Below are 24,788 nucleotides of genomic sequence, written 5' to 3' on the forward strand. Positions count from 1 at the left end.
TAAGGTTAAATATGTAGTAGAGGCAATAAAATGTCAATAAAAATTGGAAACAGGAGGGTTGGAATCTTCCTAGGAGTGGGGTTCGGTGAGCTGATGACAGAATCTAGGAGAATAGAGTGGTCCCTGATTTGGTGAACTCAAGTGGTGAATGTTCTCTTTCTATATTGGTACTGGGGGTATTAAATACCAAATGATCATGTCAATCAATGTTACCAGCCGATCTGGAATGGCAGGTGAGGCAACAACAGGGTTCAGTCAACAGGGGGATTAAATTTAAAGCGATGTTGAATAGCCCCGGGAGGGAGCTCCCAGAGCTATTCAATTCACTGCGCTGTTTGGGGCGGGCTAAAAAACGTTTTCTCGCACCCCCCTGGGGATGCGAGGAGATATCCAACAAAAGTGCCGGGCGCGCAGCTGTTTGCCGGCTTAGCACGGCGCTAACAGCAGTACAGCCAGCACTTTAGTGTTGGCTGCAGAACCGGCATTCTCCAACTTAACAGCGCGCTGAATTGAATAGCTCTGGGAGCTCCCTCCCAAGCTATTCAGCATCACGCTAAATTGAATTCCGCTCATGGAGTCTAGGTTTTGTGGAAATGGGCTATAAATCTGTTTCAGCAGGCTCTTCATTTTCTCCATTTCCATACAGTCTTGTTTTTATTTTATACTCTGAGAGGGTAACTAAGAAGTGATGAGACACTTTTATTCCAGCAAGATGTGAGTTAGAAGTTTATGTTGAAGCCTAGTTATGTGGGGGAATTGAGTTCTAGGTGAAGTACAATGAGCCGGCACAGAAAGGGTGCCATATTATATTTTAGATCAGGCAGATGACCACTGACCAGAAGCATTGAAGTGATGGACATGACCAAAAGATGTAGCTTTCGTACTCATCCTCAGCAACCTTATGTTGACAAATTAATTAAAATAGTCTGGAGGTAAGCCCTTACAATGTTCCCGATTGCTATTTACTCACATACTGTTTGTTGGACAACAGGGTTCAATCAATGTCAACATCCATGGAGTCTAGATTTTGTGAAAATGGGCTACAAATCTAAAGTGAGAAAAGTAAATAGGAATACGTTTCTCTGTTTTGATTAAAAAGACTGAATTGACCTGGCTATTGTTAAGTCAAATATAATGGTCATACAAAAATAGGCAGTATAACTTGCGGGCCCACTTCCGTCGCAAGAGTCCAAACCAGGTTCACCACACCATATACAATCCAATATAGAATACAAGATGGCCACCAAGCGCTGGTATCTGTTTTTATGCTCGAAAAAAATGAAGAAAAGTTTGCAAATAGATTATATATCATCATATGGACATATACAGTATATGTTTTCTCCAGCGTGATAACTCACTAAATATAAGTGAGTGAAGTTCACTAAAAGGTATCTTCTGTCAGGAACCGTTTGGGAAGTTCATCGGGAGAAGACAAAAGCCAGGGGGTTAGGGCGGATAGGGAACGACCAGGTGAGTGACAGTACTAGGTCTCCCTATTGTGGCCAAACCCAGGTTTGGCTAGACCTGCCCAGAGGCGCGGAGTCTAACTCACTTGGTGGTCTTCACCAATGACCCCTCCAGTTGGGATATGGGTTTCGCTGCACCAAGTGAGCAGGTCACGGCCCTCTGGACAGGTACCTGGGAGTGGTAGGAAGACCGGTAACTATATTTATGAGAGTTAGCACTGGAAACCCTAGGAATGTAATAACACTAAGAAACACTAGAATTGAAATGGTTATTAGAGATGATCCAGATGCCGACTTGCTCTGAGAAACACAAAGAATATAACACAGGGGTGTACACAAGATTGTAGAGATCCAGTTGCTTGACTTGCACTGAGAAACACAGGGAAATGTAACACAGGAATGCACCAAGAACTGTTAAGGATCCAATCACTGACTTGCACTGAGAGCACTGGGAAATGTAACACAGGAATGCACTGAGAATTGTAAAGGAACCAGTCACTGACTTGCACTGAGAACACAGGGAAATGTAACACAGGGATGCACTGAGAATTGTAAAGGAACCAGTCACTGACTTGCACTGAGAACACTGGGAAATGTAACACAGGGATGCACTGAGAATTGTAAAGGAACCAGTCACTGACTTGCACTGAGAACACTGGGAAATGTAACACAGGGATGCACTGAGAATTGTAAAGGAACCAGTCACTGACTTGCACTGAGAACACAAGGAAATTTAACACAGGGATGCACTGAGAATTGTAAAGGATCCAGCTGAGAGCTAACTAGTAAAAGCATGAAAGCTGATACCAGTAACACAGGGAGGCAGCTGGGGAACTGAACAGCACAATAACAACAACACAGGAGCTGTTATGTAAAGACCAGGGGGTAAATTTACTAAAGTGAGAGTTTCTAGAAGTGAGTTTTAGAAGAGATGTTGCCCATAGCAACCAATCACATTCCTCTTAACATTTAACTAGCACCTACTAGAAGATAATAGCTAGAATCTGATTGGTTGCTATGGGCAACATCTCTTCTAAAACTCACTTCTAAAAACACTCACTATTTACCCCCTGGAGTTCAGTGAGAAAACTGAAATGACACCCTGGAAGTCAGCCTGGGAACTGATGCAAATAACACTGGAGAACAGCGAGAAGGCTGAAGCAACACACTGAGGAATTAACACAGAGAAACAATGGTTAGTATCACAGTCACTGGAACAGCGAAATTGAACAGCCGTTTCCTGTTCCTGGAGTCAGGCTAAATACCCCTGGGTAGCTGGTCATTGGATCAGAGGATCAGCTGAGTGACCACAGGACTACCATTGGGAGTGACTAGTCAGGTGATATGGACCAACATGGCTGCACCCATGCCCGGTACCCCGGAAACCAGGACACACACACAGAAGCCCTAGCAGACCCTGGGGAGAATACTACCACTCCCAGTGACTGAACGCCTATACCCAAAGACGCCGGCGCAGAGGTGAGTAGCGGCCTATCCCAGGCCGCATCCTGACATCTTTACTCTTCCTCAAACATTAAACCATGGATTTACGACCTCCTAGTACAAATTGTGATGTTACCCAGAGGATATCTTAAATATTCACTCGGATGGAGCCTGTCCCTTCATCAACCGTTAGTAAAGACCTCCAAATATATAAACATAGAGGGAATACGCCTCAAAGTGTTTAAAAGTATACAAATTTGATTGCAGGATATTAAAAACAACAACAGCAGGGTTACTTCATACAGTTAAGAGCCTTCTGAGAAAGGCACATATATGAGTAGGTTGTGATGGCAATAGTACCTGGCCGAGTACAGATGACAATAGTACCACTTCCCTTTCACCACATGGACCTTCACAGGATCTCCTACGGTCACCAACAGGGCAGGCGCCTCCTCCACTGACGCATTTCAGAGGCAAGTCCTTTGTCAAGGTGTATAGGAGGCATGCCCTGGGAGACATCTTTATACCCCTAGTAGGTCACGTGATGTTCCACCTCAATCACATTATACCTAACATAATATTTGTCCAAATCATTCATCTACATACAAAGTGCATATATTCATGGACATATGTTATCATAACGTATATAAAGAAAGAGTATTCCAGCCGAAATATCTATAATAACACATTATTCCTCTCAAATGCAGAACACCTATAAACACAAGAAGTGAAATATAGTAGCTGCTCCTACTGCCTTCCAGCCTTAAAAGCTGACATGGGAGATAGCTCTGGCTGTAGAGATGGGGCATCCGTAGGGTGAAGCAGGATGACAGGTGGTAGTTAAGATAAAATTTGTTCTACAGGCTTATTGTGAGGGACATCATTGGTTTATCAACTTATTATCAACATAAGTAAACCAACTGGAATGTGGTTTCTACAATGTCCATCCATCTCCGGGTTCCCAAAATGCAAGTCCCTCTATCTGGGGGCATCGCAAAGGAGAGCTCTTATCAGGACAGCTGTCCTTTGCAATGTAAATCGCATTTCTAGCTGATTCAGCGGTATGTACTCTTAGAAAGGCGAGATGCACCGCCTCGCAAATGTGAGACTTAGTACATCCCACCCTCAGTGAGGACACATCTGTGATATATGCACACGCAAAGAATAAATCACATGTATTTGTTTAGCCGCACTACATTCTTATCAGAAGCAGTTAGCTAGTGCTGATGGCCGCCATCATTGTGTGTTTGACCTACCCTCAGGCAACCACATAAAAATACAGCTTTAACAGGCATATATGTGATCTCTGTGCCAGTCTGCATCTGATCGCAACTACACAAACACGCTTTCTGTACTTGGCCAACATTAGAATGCCCCTCCCTGCTCTGCCTATGCAATTGCTGCCAGTCAACTGTCAGAATCTTGCAAATCTGCATCTGTATGTGTCCTGTTTTCTAGGCATGTGCAGAGTGAATTTCTGCTACACAAACTGGCATAGTTGTCACTCTGCATCAGCCCCATAAACTATATCAAACACTTTTGAAGTTGTCTGATGATTGGGGTGGAAGTGAATGGAATGCGTAAAGTAGTTTGGATATTTTAAAAGAAGCCATACCTATTTAACATTGATATTTGCATTATTTTATAAATGCAAATGAAACTACTCACATTCACCCCACAATTCCAAATGTATGTGTTCCCTGTTTTACATCTACCAAATCTATGACTCCTGCCATAGGGGCCTATTCATCATACCTAAAATATCGAGGGAGGTAATTAGGTTTAGAACTCGCATGGAGTTCTACCTAATTACCGGAGGAATTCATCATTCCTCCTCCTTACAACTATCTATTCCGAAAAGCTGTCATTTTTGCAATGACAGCTTTTCGGGAAATAGATAGTTTTCCCTGCCTGCTCTAACTTACCGCAGCTGTACTTACAGCAGCAGTAAGTTTGTGTGCGACCCCCAAACCCTCCCTCCCCCCTCCGCTCACCTCCCCCCGTCCCGCACTTACCTGCCCGCTGCAGCGCCTCCGGCTCCGTCCTGCTGGTCTGTCATGTGCTGGGAGACAGGCGCCCGGCATCCCGATCGAAGGGGAGCCATGCGCCGGGAGGGTAAAGCAGCGGGGGAGGAGGGTTAGGTTTAGCGCACCCGGGGGGGACTTAGGGCTAGGCATCCCTCGGGGAGGGTTAGGCACCCCCCCGGGGGACTTAGGATTAGGCAGCGGGGAAGGGGGGGTTAGGGTTAGGCTTAGGCACCCCTAAGGAAGGTTAGGGTTAGGGGGGTTAGGTTAGTTATTACTTACCTGAGGACGATCGGGATTTCCAGTGCTGTCGGGCTGCCGCTGCCGGGATCTCATCATCTGTCGGGCTGCCGCTGCCGGGAATCAAACCGCCGGCCTTGCAGCCAGCGGTATTTCATACCAATTCCACTTTACATCTCTTTTCTGACACTTTGCAAACATCTTTAACCACTTAACTGACAATTTTTTTCCCCAAAAAATGCTTTTTTATGAGTGAATTAGGTGGGGAACATCCATTTTAACTTATCCAAAATGGTTTCATTAAAAAAAAAAAAAAGTTGGCAGGCGCTGGGTAGGGAGTTCTGCTTTGCTGACCAATCAGCAGTGATCGGCAGCACAGGAGACAGAGGAGGAGAGGGTGCTGGCAAGCAGAGGGACCGGAAGGTCCCCCTGAGAGCAGCAGCTGCGGGAAGATTCTCTTCCTGCAGCCGCCCTCATGTTTATCTGTCTAGACGAAATGTTACGTCCAGTACAGATAAAGAACTGCCTGGTGTGGACAGAAAATTATGTCCATGCCAGGCAAGTGGTTAAGGGACCCACACACCTGAGCCACGATTCCCCGTTCTGCTGACGACACCCCTATCCGCATCCAGTGGATCGGGGAATTTCAGCATGTGAAAAATCCCTGACTCACCATATCCGACCATTTTCAGGTAAGAATCGAGGAATCGAGATTTTTCAACATGTTGAATATTCCTGATTTCGCAGAACGGGAAATTGTATGGGCAACCTTAAAGGACCCCATACACCTGAGCCATGATTCCCCGTTGTTTCGACGTGACACGATCCGCGGATTGCCGATAAAAACCAGTGGTCTGTGGACATCAATGATCGCAATCTGCCAGCAAATTGGGGAAATTCAACATGTTAAACATCCCTGACTCATTGATTCCAAACATTTTTAATTTGGGATCAAGGAATCAAGATTTTTTCAACATTTTCAATATTGCAAATCCCCCAGCCTCGACGACGGCAGAATGGGTAATTGCGGCAATCCATTGCAGATGTATGGGGGCCTTTATTTAGAGGTTCACAATGTTTGGCTGGTTCCACGAAGTCCTGTAAAGTGCTTGTAAACACTCTTGTGCAGGTAGCATTATCGAGTGAGCATTAATGAGGAGAGTGCTGCAGACATCACCAAGGCAAAATCATATGCCAGCCAAAACTGACGTTTTCAGTTGTGGGTGGAATTATTCTTAAAAATATTATTTACATACGTTCTATTATCTGTAACAATTTGCAAGAGATTTTAACAAAGTAGTCCTCTCTAAACTAGAAAACAAGGCAATATGGATCTATAAAATATTTTTTTAACAAGAGAAGGATGGTGAAAACCTTATTTAACTCTGAACTGATTTCCTACAGATGTTCTTGTCTGTTCTCCAGAAAGTGATACTTGGAACCTTTCCTGGATTGTCACTGAATTAGAACATCAACAAACACCTTTTCCTTCTTTGGAACCCTCAAGTTCTTTAACAAAAATTTAGAAGGAAGAAGCCAATTTAAACTCAGCAGGGAGCATATTCCACATTCCAACATTCCCCGCGGTTTAATTAATGTGAATTGTCAATGTAGAAAATAAGGGCATGATTAGTATCACTTTCATTGTATTGTGGTTCCATGATATCATCAGTATGAGCTGGGCTTCACAGACTAATGTTTCCAAAATGGAGCAAGAAAAAAAAACAATTCTAAATCGGCACAAATGATCTGTCTCAACTCACAACAATTAGTTCTGAAAAACTTTTATTAATGCATTATCCTATTACAATCCAACATGACTCGATGAGATATGTACAATGTTAGAGTAAAGCAGACAACCTTCATTAACATAATATGTTTGGGAAGTTTCACTTCAGTCTCCCCAATAATTAGAACCATACACTGTATTAGCTAAACATGCAAGGCATGTGTAAAGGTTTTGATTGTAAGTTATTCCTTTATCCAAAATGTGTGTATTTTTGGAATGTGCCTCTGTACAGCATAATGTTTTGGAAGATGTCCACATAAGAGGAAAACATCTAATAACATCCCACTTTAGTGGAAATGAAATGTTTTAAATTGCAGTTAAGGTCAGGTATTTATGTTGCCTCTTTGGGTGCTATGATTTCCATTACACTGTTATGAAAAGCAGTAAAGTTACACAGAATAACAAGATTCAGTGTGCTCTAAAGCACCGAAAATAGTAAATTCTAACAGATTATTGCAACATATAAAATGTATACTGTAATAAAAAAATTATAAGGGAAAAAGCAAAGCTATGCGGAAATACATGTATTTATTTATTGTTTCTTGTCGTAACACAACTTAAAATATGCTATGACACTCAACTGTCATTTACACTTATCTCAAAAATAACTACATAAATTAAACTATATATAAATTCAGCCAACCTGAAAACATGCTTAATATTATTATTTAAAATTGATCTTTGTTCTAAACTGGCTATATAGACTGAATGTGAAGAGCAAAGGGCAAGAGACACCTACACTAGCATGCAAAAGTCTTTGGCCAAAGCTTATGGTTTACTTATATTGCTCTATCTCAATGAATATCAACTTTAACTGCTCCCTAAAATGATTATCATGATTAGAAACAAAACTTTAGGACTTTACTTCAAATGTACTATACTTAATTTACCATAGTATTTGTAAACACAAGCGTATTTAATTTGAGTAATTTAGAGCTGGTCATTAATAAATCTGGTATGTATATTGATTAATTTTATTCAATTATATTTTTTATATAAAATATATATTTTTATTAATTTAATATTTTATATCTTTTTTATTTTAATTTCCTTTTTACAGTGTTAAAATCAATAATATTAACCAAAAGTTTATCAAAAATGAAGAAAAGACACGATTATTCACTTGAATTGTGTGGCAACATTCAATTTCTTTCTGAAGAATTCTAGAGTAACCTATACAGTACACTAGCTCGATAAAAAGAAACAGATACAAATGTGACTAAAAAACATTCTGTGCGACCCAGGTGTACATCAAAAAGGGAAGATAAATAAATTATCGTAATGAGTAAGCAAAACTGAAGATTTCCAGCAACTGTGATCAAAGAAAAACTCAATAAAATTAAAAATTAAATCAGTTGATACAGTTAAAAGACGTCTGCGAAATGTAGGCCTGAATGGTCGCATAGCTTGCAGAAAACCATTGTTGAGGTCTGTACATAAAGTAAAATGCTTTTGATGTGCCAAAGAACACCGGTATTGGTCATTGGATCAGTGGAAAAAAGTATTTTGGACTGACGAGTCCAAATTTGAACTTTTCGGGACCAGAAGACGTCAGTATGTTTGAAGAATGATCAGAGAATGTGTGTTAGATAATTGTACAAGTCATACAGTTAAACATGGTGGTGGTCATGTCATGATTTGGGGTGGTTTGAGCAAGGAAAGGTACCAAAGTATTTTAGTACATCACGCTGTACTGGAATGGGATTGAAATGCCGGCTGCTGTTTAGCCGCTGGTTCAAATCCTGATAGCGCTAGCCCGACGCTGAGGAAATCCCGACAGCGGAGGTAAGTAATCTAACCCTCCCCTCTTCCCCTCCTAACCCTCCTGTAGTGGTACCTAACCCTAACCTCCCCTCCTAGTGCCTAGCCCTAACCTCCTCATGTTAGTGCCTAAACCTAACCCCCCATCCCTGCACCCTAAACCTAACCCTCCCAGGGGGAAAGTCCCTAACCCTAACCTATATGAACCAGGAACTGCGCTATATCAATCACAACAATAATGTAGAAATAATGTAAATATAGAAATATTTATTCAACCTTTATCTGTATAAAAAAATTACTTTATGACATAACATAAATAAAGTATTAATATAAAAAAACAGGATAGGTGTAATTCAGCCTATACAGACAATAATTCTTATATAAAAACTGTAAGATTATTCCCAATGACATGTAGAGCGATCCAAAAATAAATAAAAATAGATAAAGAGTCCTCCATATATTAATTAGTATTAATAGAAAATTCCATTGATACAAAGATACTTTAAATGTGAAACAATGTCTCCAGCAGGGTGCTATATGCAGTAATTGACAGTGTTCCATATGAGTAGCCACAGATAGATGGTATAATCAAGCTATTTGATCACTGCAGTGTATAATATAAAGACGTGGAAACTGTAAAAAAGTCAAATGCTTCTTGTCCGTACTGTGGATTATGATGAAAAAGTCACAAGTATTAATTATAGTGGATAGCTTACCACTTTTAGATAGTGTTGATTATACAATCAGGCTATGCTGAAGTGTTCAGCGTAGGAACTCCGGTCCGTCCTGTATGCTGAGGCTCCGTCCACAGAGCTCAATGAGACCGACGTCTCTACCCAGCTCGGGGCGGTGCACAACAGCCGCACAAGTCAGCCGAATGGTCTGTGACTCCTGTAGTGTTCTCAAAGAGCTGAACTGTATGCAAACGGCTAACACGCTGGTAAATAGCAAATCCACCACTGATGTAACACTGCATTTGCCGGGTGTTGTCCATGAAGGTAAATAAATCGGAATTGAATACCACAGGCTTCCCTGAGCAGGTTCGTGCAACCTCAGGCGTGATCAATAGAAACAATGGAGGAACAGGCAGTCTCCTAATGCATTTCTTTACTCCTGGTGATGCCTAACCCTAACCTCCCTCCCTAGTGCTTAAACCTACCTCCCCTTCCCCTAGCCTAAACCTAAGTCCCCCCAGGGGGTCCCAAAACCTAACCCCCCCATCCCCAGCTACATCGATACTTACCTCCGGCACTGGACGATCGGTCGGATGTCCTGTCGGAGTCCCGGCGTCGGGATTAACATAGCCGTCAGTATTTCGACACCTATGTTAAATCCCCTGCCGGGATTGTAGTGTCAGGATTGAGACCGGCGGCCATGCATCCACCAGTCTCATAACTACATCCTCGCTGTACCAAGTGGAACTCAAAACTTTTGAAAGGGGTTCATCATGCAACAAGATAATGACCCTAAGCACACATCTAAACTGTGTATCAATTAAATGTAAGCATAAAGTTCTATAAATTAAGACATGGCCTCCTCAGGCACCTGTATCTCAATCCCATTGAGAAACTCTGGAATAAATTAGACAGAATAGTTTGTGTAATGGCTCCGACAAATATTAAAAACTTATGGGAATGTCTGAACGAGGCCTGGAAAGGCATAGCTTACAAAACTTTAAAAACGTTGGTGTCTCGTAAGCCCAAATTATGTAAAGCAGCGATACGTGCCAAAGGAGGACACATTGATGAAATACAAATTTAATATGAATTTATTTTATACTATAAAATTATAAATAATTTTGATAATATTTAGTTACAATATTCTGAATATTTTCATTATTTCACTACATTTTGTCTTTTATTAACAATTATTTTCCTTGGCCAAAGACTTTTGCACGCTAATGTACTTACTCAGATTTATGAAGCCTTAGGATAACTGTATGTGCACTACCTAAACTTATCTCATCCAATCTAAAGTCATGTAAGATAGAGAAACTCCCCCTTCTAAATATCATTTTCTTATATTACCATTTAGTAAAATGTTGGGACTGCTAGCATTCCGATGCGATCTCATTTCATACAAGTATATAATACAGATTAATGTCTGCAAGCTTTGGGTATATCACTATTGGGTTTTTTCTCTTCTAGAAGTGTTTTCCAAAGCTTTTTCAAGGTACATATTTCTTTCTTGTCCAATTCCAAATGAAATGTGAGAAAAACACACATATTAATACTTATCTATCAGGATTTCCTGTCATGTACCACATTTTTTTTCAAACAGCAACTGAAGTGCAATACTTGTGGCAAAACTGTCCCTAACAAAATTAGCTTGTGATTTAATGGGCATGCCTTTGCTCACACTATCTATTTGAGAGAAGCTTCGCTCTAGATATGCTGTCGTGTGTGTTAAATTAAGTTGGTCTTCTAAAAGTGTTCTTTTAAGTGGCCAAATCTTTTAAGGAACATTCCATGAAAAGACAGTCTCCACTGTACTTAACGTGGGGTATCATTAACAAAGCTCTGACTAAAAGCAGCTCTTACAGAGACTGAAAATACAGATTCAGTAGCTGTACATCTCTTCTTGTAGTGACAGGCACTCAGGCCATAAGCAAACACTGGCACCTGATGACGTGTCAGAGAGATGAGAGAACCCTTTATCTCTGTATGTTTAGTGACCGCCGCTCTCTTGAGCAACATTATTCTCGCTATTGCTCATAAATTATTGGTACAAATTAATAGTCAATTGTTTTAAAACCCAAAAGTCACTGGCTTGATTCAAAGTCCTAAAATTGATGTCTGCACTGTACGGTAAACTTTTTGGTTATTTATTGAAGTGTTTTCAACTCTGTGGCTTTTCTGTCTGTAAGGTAAATACTATCCAAATACTCAAGCATCATCAAATTTTATATTTGTCCAGAGCCTTTGACAATTGACCGCCACTCGTACAGCACAGCTCACAAAACAAGTAACGTTAAAACAATTAGTTACCTCATAATTGTTTCTCTTGTTAGGGGCCTACTCATTTGCACTGGACTTCTCCCTAGCTATCAAATATGTCTCTCGACTGTTCTGATTTAGGAGGGCTCTGTTCACCACCTATTTCTCAATTGGGCTGAAAAGTTGTTAAGTATGTCTCATATACAGCAGTGAACGGATGCCACATGGAACTGCCTTGATGTGCGTGTAATTGGACTGGAATAAGGGAGGTAGTCCAGCATGTCAGAAGCACTGATCACGCCCCCATGATGCATGACCTTGTCCCTGTGACATGGGACCACACCTCCCATCAAAGAACCTCTCTGTTATTGCTGCACTATGAAAACTTAGACCTGATGGTCTGGAATCCCATCCTTTTTCCTTTGGTATAAATACACAGGGCTGGCCCCAGGTATACAAGAATTCTGTGCAAGATGTTTTGGAGCAGCCCCTGTCTCAATCCAACTATGTCCATAATTAATACTTTTATTATTATTTTATATTATTAAAAAACACACACATAGTGTCCCCCACAGGAAAAAAATAAAATGGCACTTGCATTTGGCCTGAACAGAGCTGGTCCTAGCCAAATTAGTGCTATAGGCAAGATTTTGGGTGGTGCCCCCATAGGATCCTGACAAGCGTGTGGCCTCACAGAAGGGGCGTGGTCTCACTGTGCTGTGGTCCCTTCCCCTTTGTGCTGCACTCCCAGCACAACACACATCACCCAGCACAGAATAGTACCCCACAGTACCTTCTACCAGCACAGATCACAACAAAGTAAACCTCACCCATCACAGCACACAAGCTAGCCGTCGTCCAGGTGCCCCGTCCCCACAAACCTCCGCTGCCCACTCACTGTTTGCTGCTGCCAGGCCCGATCGGAGCTATCAGCTGAGCTCTGATTGTGGACACTGCACAGTGACAGTAGCAGCTGCCATAGTCTCTGTCCGGCCAGCAGCAGGTGCCCCGGCCGCACCTGCCCCAAACCTCAACTGGCCTTAGGCGATCTTGGGTGCCCCTAGGCATTCCAAAAGCCCTAAACATTTGCTTAGTTTGTCTATGCCTAGGGCCGGCTCTGGGCCTGAAACAGCACCCTGCAGCCTGTAGCGCTGCTGCAGAGTCCCTCTCCTCTCCTTCCTGGACCCAGCAATCCCGCACCCTTAATGTGACATTATGACATCACATGTTCGTGGGAGACACAGGGCAGACAATCGCCCTACTACAGCACTGATACCTGGGATGTGCATAATGAATCAAAGTAAAACCCAGGAATTAAAAAATGTTGAGGCCTGATCAAAATAAATAAACAAGAGTGAAAGGCAGAGTAGTATATGTATGTTATAGCCTGCAAGATGCAGGCTCTGGTGAGATGCCGGCGTGTCTGTCTGTATTGTTAAAGTGGTAATAATTTAATAAGCAAAACCAGGTTGGTTTAACCTATTAAATGATTGCTGCTTTAAAAAATACAGACAGAGTCATCAGAATCTCGTTAGAGCCTCAGGCTAGTACATAACCCCTATATCTCATTAGATCACCATTTGCTAAGTCTGATATTTTTATTGACACACATGAATTAGTTATTGCTGCATGGTAACAGAAAAATATCGTTGGGGTAATGAGTGGTAGCTAGCTGCTAGCTGCTAGGATACTGACCGGGAGTAGTACGTGTGATGAGCCAGCTTGCATGCTTGTAAATGCATGGAAGTATTCAAAGCTCAGACTTGACAAAACATATTAAGGATTTTATTTATTTAAAAAATGTAAAACATTCATTAATTTTAAGAAATACTTTATTCTTATATTTATTAAACAAAACACAAACTGATAATAAAGGAACAGGTATACAAAGGCTTTACTTATTGCCAACCAATATTTTATTGTGCAAAGCAAAAAGTAGTGCTATCACCATTGAAAATAGGGTTTTTCACCCTTTAAAAAATATCTGCTACAGAGCGATAGTGTTTAATGGGCCTATTTATTAAGATCTAATGATAGTGCTGGATTTCTAAAGCCGCTTGTCGCAGTGATATAAATCTGCTTATAGCCCCAATACTCCACTGATGCAGTGATGCTGTCAGTCTTGGGGGATATGCATTGCACATGCATGACAAAGTTTGGGCTTGCAGTTCTAATAGATGCATATTTAAAAATAGAATAAAATAATTCCCATGTAAAAGCTTTATTTGAACAACAAAGTCTTATTTTACCATCCTGAGTTGGAGATACCAAAATTGCGTTACATGTACTGTGGCACTCAATGTTAAATTGGCTTCCCCGCGATTATCTTATCACCCGATGTAGGATACCATCGGCGAAAATGGTATCCCTTTGATAGATAAGGCAAAGCCCTATCTCTAGTGAAAACACCTGTTTTCAACAGACATAGGACTTTTGCCCTTTCAACAGAGAGAAAGATAAAGTGGATGGAGATAAAGTACCAACCAATCAGCTTTACAGGCTGTGTTTGAAAAGTGACAGTTAGGAGCTGAATAGTTGGTACTTTGTCTCCATCCACTTTATCTCTCTCCAAGGGTCAGTACATATAGCCCAGAGAGAGAAAGTAATAAAGTTAGAGAGCCAAATAGACATATAGAGAGTTGGATAGAGGATGAACATGGAGAAGGACTAATAAGATAACCAGGAAAAGAAAAGGACACAAAGAATTGTTAATCTGAGAGAAAGAAGAGAGAGAAACAAAGTGGCTAAGTTAGGACTAAGAAGAGAAAGAAAGGTAGAAGTAGAGAGAGAGAGAAAAGGATAAATAGAAATAAAAGTACAAAATACAGAAACAAATAGGGCCAAACGCAACAGTCTGTGATTTGCAGCAATGCCCAAATTTCGGCGATTTAGCCACAACAAGCCAGGTGCATCACATGTGGGTGGTTACGGAGATGTGTGACATAAACTATACATACAGTACCTAACATTGACACCTATAAATACAGTCAATCCAAATCCACCTAGTACCTGTTTTCCTGTCACCTAATTTGCTGGCACTGGGCCTAATTCAGACCCGCTCGCGAGCGTAGGACGCTCGCAAGCTGGTCGATGGTGCCCTAATGCGCATGCGCACGACGGAAGGAGCTCTGTCGTGCGCATGCGCGAGACCCGCATAGCGACAGCCAAGCTGTCGCTCCGGGTCTCGCACCAAAGGGGGCGTGCTGTCGATGGTGACTGACAGCACGCCCCCTTTGGTGGGCGTGCCGGGGGCGTGGCTGCCTGACGGAGGCGTTCCCATGGGAACGCCTACCGTCTGGGTCCGGCCCCACTGACATCACTAGTGATGTCAGTGGGAGTGATTTTGGCTTTGATAGAGCCAAAATCACTCCAGGGCTTGCGGCCACGAGACCCTACCGCAGGGTCTCGTCGCAAGCCCGATCATCATGGACGCTCGCATAAGCTGTGGGTGGTAACCCACAGCTATGCGAGCGTCCAAGAGGCCGCTCCATTTTTAGGTAGGAGGGCCCTTATTCAGAGCGAGCGCTCTGGTCAGAGCGTTCGGCTCTGAATCAGGCCCACTGTTTTATGTACATTAATAGTTGTACATTTCTGAGAAAATGAAAATACCTATAAGTAATGTACATGTACACTCTGCTGTTCCGCAGTAGTACAGTAACTGCCACTTAGGGGCATATTCAATTAGGTGCGATAAGTCCCATACTTTTTGCATGCCGGACTTTTCGCTGACATCGCTGGTTTTCCATGGGAAAAAGTATTGCGCTCATCCCCGCTTATCCCCGTATTCAATTCGAAATCGGCGAAAATGGGACCCGGCGAATTCGGACCTGGCGAAAAGTGCTGTCAGATTTGGAGAAATACGCCTGACACCGCCCAAAAGATGCACTGACATTGGGGATCACTATAGATACCCCAGAATAGGCCTGCTGAAGGTATTTGGGGTACTTAAAGGCTCTCAATAGCTGCTAATTAGCGTCTTTGTACAAGTGGTGAAGAATAGCATTAGCAGGTTTTTTGTGTGAAAATAAGTAGTCCCAGCAAATTTGGGGTACATGAAAATGGGTGCTAGCATATTCTAAAGTTGCTGAAGTGAAGTTTTAAAAAACGTAAAAAATCCACCTGCCGCAACCACCTGCAAACGTAAAAACACTTGGGGCATACTTGGGGACCCCCTTTGAGTCTATTTCGCTAGTTTTTAAGTTTGTCCCCAAACTTTGTACTTTTTCGTCCCCTTTGTCAAAGTCATTTTTTAAGTATTTTTTTATCTTTTTTTGACACAGTTTACCTTTTGGGAGTTGTCCCAAGGGTGCAGGGTGGCTCTCACAAGTTTGCACCCCAAAACCCCAATTCTGCACTTTTTTCTACAGCTTTCATAGGCAAATCTTTTTCGCCTATTCCAATGCATTGACTTCCCGCACCAGCGAAAAGTCTTTGGAATTGAATACGGGGATAAGTTTTCACCTGGTGAAATGACATCACCGGCTATACTTTTCCGCAGAAACGGGCTTTTCGCACCTAATTGAATACGGTCCTTAATCCGCATACACACTTCGTTAAGTGTTTTCCCTGAACTGCCGGGCTCAATGTCGTGAACGACACTGCGCATACACTCTGAACAATAACGTTAACGATATCGTTCAGTGACGTCACCCTCCCTCATCCCTGAACATGACGATGTCATCAGATTGTCCTGCAAGTTCAGGCGATTAAAGACATCATTAATTATTCGAAGGAGCGCGCATCGTTAATGATATTTTGCATACACACTGGACGATATTGAACGGTATATGAACGATAATGATACCGTTATTGTCCATATTCTACAATTTATCGTCTAGTGTGTATGAGCCTTTAGAGGGGGGAGTACAAGTGTAGGCCTGCTAATAGGGTGCTTCATCTCTTTTTGCTTAGTCACTTTTCTCATGTTCTTTATACACAATCTAACAACTATGGGGGAAGTTTTCTTTGTATCCATGAATATGACAAATGGTCTTGGTCTGCTTTTGCAAAAACGTATAAACTAAGAATTTAGGTTGTAAATAGCAATCACTGAATTATGTAAAAATAGTGCATGGAGAGGAACGAATATATAATTTTATTACAAACAGAAGTCGGGTACAATTGCAGATAAATAACATATAAATGAGATAGAAGCTGTGGGCACTGCTAGCAGCAGCTGGGCATTCAGCAGACTTAAGAATAAAACATAATTTTATGAAACACACATGCAATCAGTGTGCAGCATGTGCTTAGAACATTACATGTGGCTGCATCATTAATAAAAAGAGATACATAGCAAAGCTGCAAGCTATGGGTGCTTAGCACTTAACCTGGGCAGAGTGTGTTTTAATTTGCAGGTTACACTTAAAAAATGAGGGCATTTTTCCTCATGCCTGATCAAGGTCAAATCTCTATTAAAATACCCTTAGGTTCTCATTCTAGAGAAATGAACTGGTAATACATTTGGCAAGTTAATCTGTGGATTGCCTTCTCACATAAGACCAGCTGTTATGCTTCTAAGTACATGCAGTATCCTCTAATAATGAATTGACTACAAAAATGTAAAGACAAAAAGAGAACACGTTGCTTCACTGCTCCCGAGGTATAATTACAGATTTAATAATCTGATTTGTTAAAACTGTCAGAGGCAAGTGGATCATCTGGAGAACAGATGAAGAAAATACTTATAATTATGGGTCCATGTTTGTAGTCAGTTGATTAACACTAGTGTAGTTGTGAGTTAAAAGATACAGTGCCACAAGAGACATGTGCCAGATACTGTAGCTAAAAATGTATTTTGACCAGATGGCCTCTTGTCGACTCCCGATCACAGGTTGGGGTTTCGATCACCACTGGATCTTGGGTATCAGGGATTCCCGTTTACCGACAGTGACCGCCTGTCACTGACTCCGCCCACTGTGCCGTGGGCGTGTAACGATGCTGCCACCACCAAACACCTTCTGTCGGCGTTTGTAATCGCTTCTTGGGTACACTCAGGCTCCTACCGACGCCTCGAACCGATTCTGCTGCATATGCGTCAACTAGCTGTGGCCACACCTCCTGTTTGGTGTCAACTGTACCCACCTGATCCCTCGCAATGGACCAGGCTCTGAACGGTAGCTGGCAGAGGGCTTGAGCTTCGGAGACTCTCGGCTCAACCCAGAACAGTAGGGAAATGGAATACCATTTGGCGCAATTCTGTTGGTCGCAGGATTCAGATGCAATCGAATAGGCAAAGGTGTTTATTGCTCAAAGTCTTAAAAAATACCCTCCCTTCTGATTGAAGGGAAATATCAGCATACAAAAGATGTTACAGCAATTCTTCTCCACACAGGATATACAAGGATGTACAATTTTACCAGGCACGAAGCCTTATTTTATGCCACTCCAATACAAATTACCACAGGGGGTAAGTCCGCCCTGTGGTTTCCAACCAATCACCTTAAGTGCATGACCTGTGCATGTGCTGGTCACATGCATGTTTAACATTGTCCCTATGGACAGTGGGGAGTGGTCACTGCCCTGTGCCTAAGCCCACCTTGTGTTTCATTGATTCTCCTACCTGTATCACTGTGTCTTCTCTTGTTGCTGAGCTCCGATCTCTAAACACTGCACTTCCTTGTCATATGACACATACAAGGTGCCCGTGGTGTGGCCCCGCCCCCAGCTCTGCAAGCAGTGTCTGACTATACAGGAGCGAGGCTGAGCTGTTGCTGCCTCATCTCTTGTCTCACTGCAGTCCCAGGGAGCTCCACAAAGCTGGTAAGTGTTAACTATAAAAATTATTACAATAAACAAAGAAGATGAGTAAGACAGGGGAGGCTCTCTGAAGGAGACCAGATGACCGGAGACCCAGAGGACCTCATCGGAGCACCAATCCCCTGTCCCTGAAATCAGGTGTCTTTTTAGAAAAAATTTTTTCCCAGTGATCAACTTGTGGCCTATTTAGACCACAGAGCTAATGACAGGGGCCGGCTCCCGACTCTGCTCTGCCTGTCAGAGCAGAGTAGGACTCGGGGGACCGGGGGGAAAGCCCTGGTAACGCCATCTGAAGGTAGCGTTATTATCACAGGGCTTTCCCACTTACTTTTTTACAATTTATTTTTAGTAAATCTCTGACAGATCACATTTCCCGTTACAAGTATGAGAAATGTGATCTGTATACTAAAGGGCATAGAGTAGGTTACTAGAGTAGAAAACTACTCTAATTGCCTTTAATACATTTATGTGTTACTAAAATAATGTGAATATGATGTGAAAACACCCCTTTTTCATATTTTGAAAAAAAAATAATATTAACCAATTAACTGACGTGGACGTACGGGATGCGTACGCAGCCAGCCGTGATTCAGTTGAGAAGGTGCAACCGCGCCACCCTGCAGTGTTTTTGAAGAGAAAATTTGTTGTACACGTTTGGAGAACAGATCTCTTCTGACTCCCCGGATTCTCCTGCGGACCCGGCAATTTCTGACCGGTTTTGCTAGAAAAGCCGTCAGTTAAGTGGTTAATAAATATGCCTATATGATCCCTTATATTTAATATAGGTGTTAAAGCAAAATGTATGTTATGAATTTCTAAATGAAAAAAGGAGGGAAGATTACACACACATACTATATATATATATATATATATATATATATATATATATATATATTGTAGTAGAATGAAGCTAGGTGGCACTGGTGAGCCACTGAATCTGCGCTGTGATGGGAGGATACAGCCCAGGTGGAACTGTGGCAACCAAGGGCCTGATTCAGAGTTGTACGTTCATCTAATGATAAACGTACATCTCCGATGTTGAGGGGTCTGCACCTGCGCAAATCTGTTCTGTGCATGTGCAGAACGGGTCCTGCGATCTCGATCGTAGACCCACCCACTCAATCATGAAGTGCAGTTTGGGGACGTTTTCCAGGAGCAACGAGGCCAGGGTCTGCGTCAGCTCCCGCAGCCTGACCAAAGGAGCAACCGTCGCAACATGCTTGCCGACTTCTATATTTTCCTCCCTGGGAGAAGCCTGGGGAGAAGAAGCAGGTGGATGGTGTTGGTGATGGGGCCGGACGGTTCACATCATAAAGCCCCGCGTTAATTTGCTGCGAACGCCACATTTTTAATAGGGGGCTTGGTCAAATGATGTGATCATAGAATTGCATCTTTAGAGCCCGTCCCCTACCTCCGGACCCGCAAATCACTGGGAATATCCCCCAATTCTGTCCACTTCACTAGGAAGTGGGCGGGATGCGGGAGAAGTGCCTACACTTCCGGGTGTGCAGGGGGTTACCCAAAAAATTGGGAGCCTCCCGCAGGTCCTGGGAGGGTAGGCAAGTATGGGTTGCGATGGTGATCCCAGTCTGCGACGTTGGTCCCTGTGCTGGGATTGCAAATGCAGCAAGGAGGTGCCTGACACCTTCAGCATTTGCATCAGAGATGGACGCAATCGCACAGCTGCTTGGGTGCCGTTCTGCAAATCCGTCCATCTCTGACTCAGGCCCCAATCTAGGCCAGGAGACAAGTGAAGGCAAGGAGGCCAGACCAGTGAGCCTTAGCTACAAGAAGCTACTAGACTTTGCGTGTGGTTGAGAGCAGGCAAGCTTCCCTTGATAGTTAGGGTTGAAGAAATGAGGCTGTGCACATATAAAACCTCAAAATAACCTTGTGTTTAGCCCAAATTACTAAAATAGGGAGATTCAGAAGCCAGAAAACTCTACCTGATTCACCCAAAAACTCTAATTTTTGGGTGAAGCTCTGCCCTTTTTTAGTTCTGCTAATCAGGGCAGTTCTGCCAAAATCACGACAGTTGGGAGGTAAATAAAACACCATGTAAACAATAATAAATAATAAGTATTGATACAATGTCATTTATAAGAGAGACTTGCAGAAATTTTTAAATATAAAATGAATAATACAAAAACTAAAGCTACAGGTAATCTGCATTGGGAGAAAGGCAACTCAACATAACTGTACACTGCACAGATACAGAGAAGTAAAGAATCTGTCAGATAACCGAGGTCATATCTTAGGGCAGAGTTCACACACCCCTGTCACAGGAACTGAAAGCATCTTCACAGTGATTCCAGTGTTCCTTGATAACTTAAAATAGGTATTCCAAGAGCATTTTCCCTCTGTTTATCAAAACTATCACTATTATTAAACTCAACAATGTCAGATACATTTGACTGCTCTTACAGAGTTGTCATTAGCCCCATTACTGGGAAAGACACACGCACAATGGTCTTTATTCAGGAGCAGCAGACCTATCACTGAGCATTGTCAGAGATCAAGTGGAATAGGCTTGCATCTGGAAACCTGCCCCTCTCAGCATACCATGTTGTGCCTTTTATCCTTGTGTAAATACCATAGTACTTCTCAGCACAATATGAACTGACAAAATGGAAAATCTCTTGTATTTCACACATATCTGAAAAACCTCATTATCACAAAATAAAATGTCAGCAATAGGACTTTCATCATGTCATTGGTTTTGTGAATTTACGATTTAGATGCATTATTATCTAATTGTAAAACTTTACTTATACCCCTTTCAGACATACTGAGATTCCCGGGATTTTGGCCTGCCTCGGCCAAAATTCCCGGGTCTCATGTCTGTGTGAATTCCCGGGTAGCCGCCCCTGCAATCGACCAGGGTTTTTCCCAAGTCCCGGGAAATTACCCTGCTTCTGTCTGAATGGTGCTACCCGGGAATTTACTACTCCCGGGCAGCACCAAGCAGCTTTTGCATGTAGCTGACAGCGCAGGGCGTCCTATAGCATGCTCAGCGCTGCTGCTTTGAGCTGACAGCGCAGGGCGTCCTATAGGACGCTCAGCACTGCTGCTTTGAGTTGACAGCGCAGAGCGTCCTATAGGATGCTCAGCGCTGCTGCTTTGAGCTGACAGCGCAGAGCGTCCTATAGGACGCTCAGCGCTGCTGCTTTGTTTGAGCTGACAGCGCAGAGCGTCCTATAGGACGCTCAGCGCTGCTGCTCACCACCCCCAGCACCGGCCGGCTGTGCCACAGCGGGCCGCCCGCACTCCCCATGGACCACCAGGGAATTAAAATAAATGTTAAAAAAATTATAATTAAAAAAAAACCTGCATTACGATTGGCCGGCTTTTGGCTGGGAGGAGCAGACGGCAGAGAAGAGGCAGGTAAGCAGAAAAACCCTGCTCTAGTCTGAAAGGGGTCTACCTGGGAATTTCCCGGGTAGACACTGTAGTGTGAAAGGGGGGTCTCGACCAAATACCCGGGAATTTGCACAGGAGAAATTCCCGAGTATGAGCAGGAAATTTCCCGCGTTGTATGTCTGAAAGGGGTATTAGGTGCTTCTTTCCTTCTATGCAGCCATGATACTATCCAGGATCCCTCTATTTATTTCATACGTATATTTCCAACAAAACCTTTTTACCACTTCACAATGACTGGAGATGAGACATGGGGTATATGTAATAGCCTGTGGACTTTAAGCATCGGCGAGTCCTGTGTGAGACTGCCCGATGTTTTAAAGTAGCAGTCATTTAGTAGGCTAAATCAACCTGGTTTTGCTTATTAATGACTGCTACTTTAAAGCAATGGACAGTCCCACACAGGACTCACCAATGCTTGAAGTCCCAGCTTATTACATATACCCCATGATCTTGTATGCTGCCCCTGAGCAGTGCCCCGGTTTTCGGCTCCTGTGTAAATATGTAGTAGCCCAGTAAAACCAACCAGAAGTTTATTATTGTCCACATTACATTTGATCAGAATTAACTGCTGGTTAGTTGCTATGGATTATTTATGTAATAAATGTAGCTTTTCAATGGACAAACCCTATGTTCAGGACGGTTCAAGAGAGGAGGAGGCCTGTGTGCAGTCTCTGTATGGGCCTCCTCTTCCCTTGCGGCGCCGGTTGTGAGTAGACTCTGGCACTCTCGCAGGTTCCCGGGAACATGACACCTACACAATGTTCCCGGTGATTACTCCACTGTCACATGCCATAATTTTCCTGGAAATTTCTGCAGTGCCAATGCCAGACTCAGGAGAGGCGAGTATGATGTATGGGTGCAGGGCATACTTGCCTGCTCTCCCGGAAGTTGCAGAAGACCGCACCCCCAGTATAGTAGGCAGATCTCCCACATCCCACCCACTTCCTAGTGAGGAGGGCAGGACAGAGAGATTATATACAGGAATATGCGATCCGTACAGAAGGGCGTACACGCGAATCAAGTCATTTTGCCGTGACAAGGTAGGGTCTAATGATGTGGACAGCCAGGCCCCATCTCCCAAAGCTGAGAGCTATATCTCCTCTCCAGGCTACTCCAGGAGAGGAAAGTATCGTGCAGGGAATGTGGTGGCAGCCCCCTTGGACCCAATGTCCCATGTGCACCCATTGTACCTTATTTATAATCCTCCAGTATACTGTCCATTTGGGGACACTTTTTTATTGGGATAATAGGGCCTGATTCAGACCCGGTCGCAAGCGCTGAGCACTCGCAACCGGGTCGATGGTGGCCCAGAGCCGGCTCCATCGTGCGGATGTGCGAGACCCGGATAGCGACGGCAATCCGTCGCTCCGGGTCTTGCACCAAAGGGGGCGTGCTGTCGATGTTGAGTGACAGCATGCCCCCTTTGGTGGGTGGGCCGGGAGGGTGGCTGCCCAGACGGAGGCTTTCCCATGAGAACGCCTACCGTCTGGGGCGGCCCCACTGACATCACAAGTGATGTCAGTGGGAGAGCTTTCGGCTCTGTATGAGCCGAAAGCTCTCTGGGGCTTGCGGCCACGAGACCCTACCACAAGGGTCTCGTCGCAAGCCCGATGGTCACGATGGTCTTGACCATCGCGACCATCATCCTGGCCGCTCGCATTAGCTGTGGATGGCCGCTCCTTAAACAAAAAAAGACGTCCTGATTCAGAGCGAGCGCTCTGTCAGAGCGTCCGGCTCTGAATCAGGGCCATGGTGTCTTCAAACACCTTTTGTCACAATAAGACATTTAATCAGGAACAGCCAATTGGAATAATTTGAACGGGTAAAATCCTTTTTGTAGGCACTTATACTGCTACTATTCTGGTATCTGTTAGATACTACTAACAGTGGCAAACGCAGGATTTTTAAGGGGGGTTTCCATACATATATACATACATACTTACACAGCATACATACATACATAAATACATACATACACACACAGCATATATACACACACATAAACATCAGCATACTTACCGAGGGCTGAGGAGGAGGGTCACCGCCAGAGACCATGTGAGCGGAGCTGCTGCTGCTACTCTGTGTGTGTAGCAGCTCCATCGGCAATACCTGTATTCCGTGCAGAGAGTTCTCTGTCTGTGGAGTGCGGAAGCTCCGTAGCGCTAGCGGCCAGTGCAGAGTGCAATAAGCCCAGTGCAATAAGCCCACCACTGCATTAAGTTCCAGACTGTGCACTAAAATTATATATTGTTACTCTATAAAAGGGTCAGTTACATGGTCTCTAATGGCTGGCCACGCCTCCTGTGGTGATTGGTCACACCCCTTAAGCATGGGCCCCTACCACTACATTCCCCCAGTGGACCCTTCATGTACCAGTCCACCACTGGTTATGATTTATTTGATCAAATGACCGGATTATATGAGTTACCAACATTACTGTAAAAGTAACCACACAGAGGACTCTATTTACTACAATCCGCATTAAAATGCAGATTGTAGTGTGATATTACCGACTGAATTCGCATTGCGAATTCAGGCAATATAACAGGGATTTCCTAAAAATCCCTTACAGGGACAGTGTATGCGATAAAATCTGTCCCTGCGAATCCCCTCTGCAGCATGTGCTGACCGTTGCCGCTACCCCGCCCTCTCCACATGATCGTGAACCCCCCCCACCACGGCCCGGGTCACAAGATGGGAAACCAGCTGACTGAAACTACGGAGGACATCACCGGAGCACCGATCTCCGGTCCCTGGATGCAGGTAAGTTTTTTAGCAGTGATCAGCTTGTGGTCTGTTTAGACCACACAGCTCATCACTGGGGCCAGCTCTGAGTTCTGCTCCGCCCGTTGTAGCAGAGCAGGTGTCCGGTAACCGGGGAGACCCTGGATAACGCCACCTCCATTTGGCGTTATTATCACAGGGCTTCCCCCGTTATGTTTCACAATTT

General features: G+C 43.5%; 1 protein-coding gene across 5 annotated transcripts in view; it reads right to left on the minus strand.

Moving 5' to 3' along the window:
• Positions 1-24,788, minus strand: part of BCAS3 (BCAS3 microtubule associated cell migration factor) — a 1,455,708-nt gene that overhangs the window by 220,690 nt on the left and 1,210,230 nt on the right. The window lies entirely within an intron of this gene.

This window comes from Taudactylus pleione, unplaced genomic scaffold (assembly GCF_031769625.1).
Source record: "Taudactylus pleione unplaced genomic scaffold, aTauple2 ptg000397bl, whole genome shotgun sequence".
In the NCBI taxonomy this organism is placed as follows: Eukaryota; Metazoa; Chordata; class Amphibia; order Anura; family Myobatrachidae; genus Taudactylus; species Taudactylus pleione.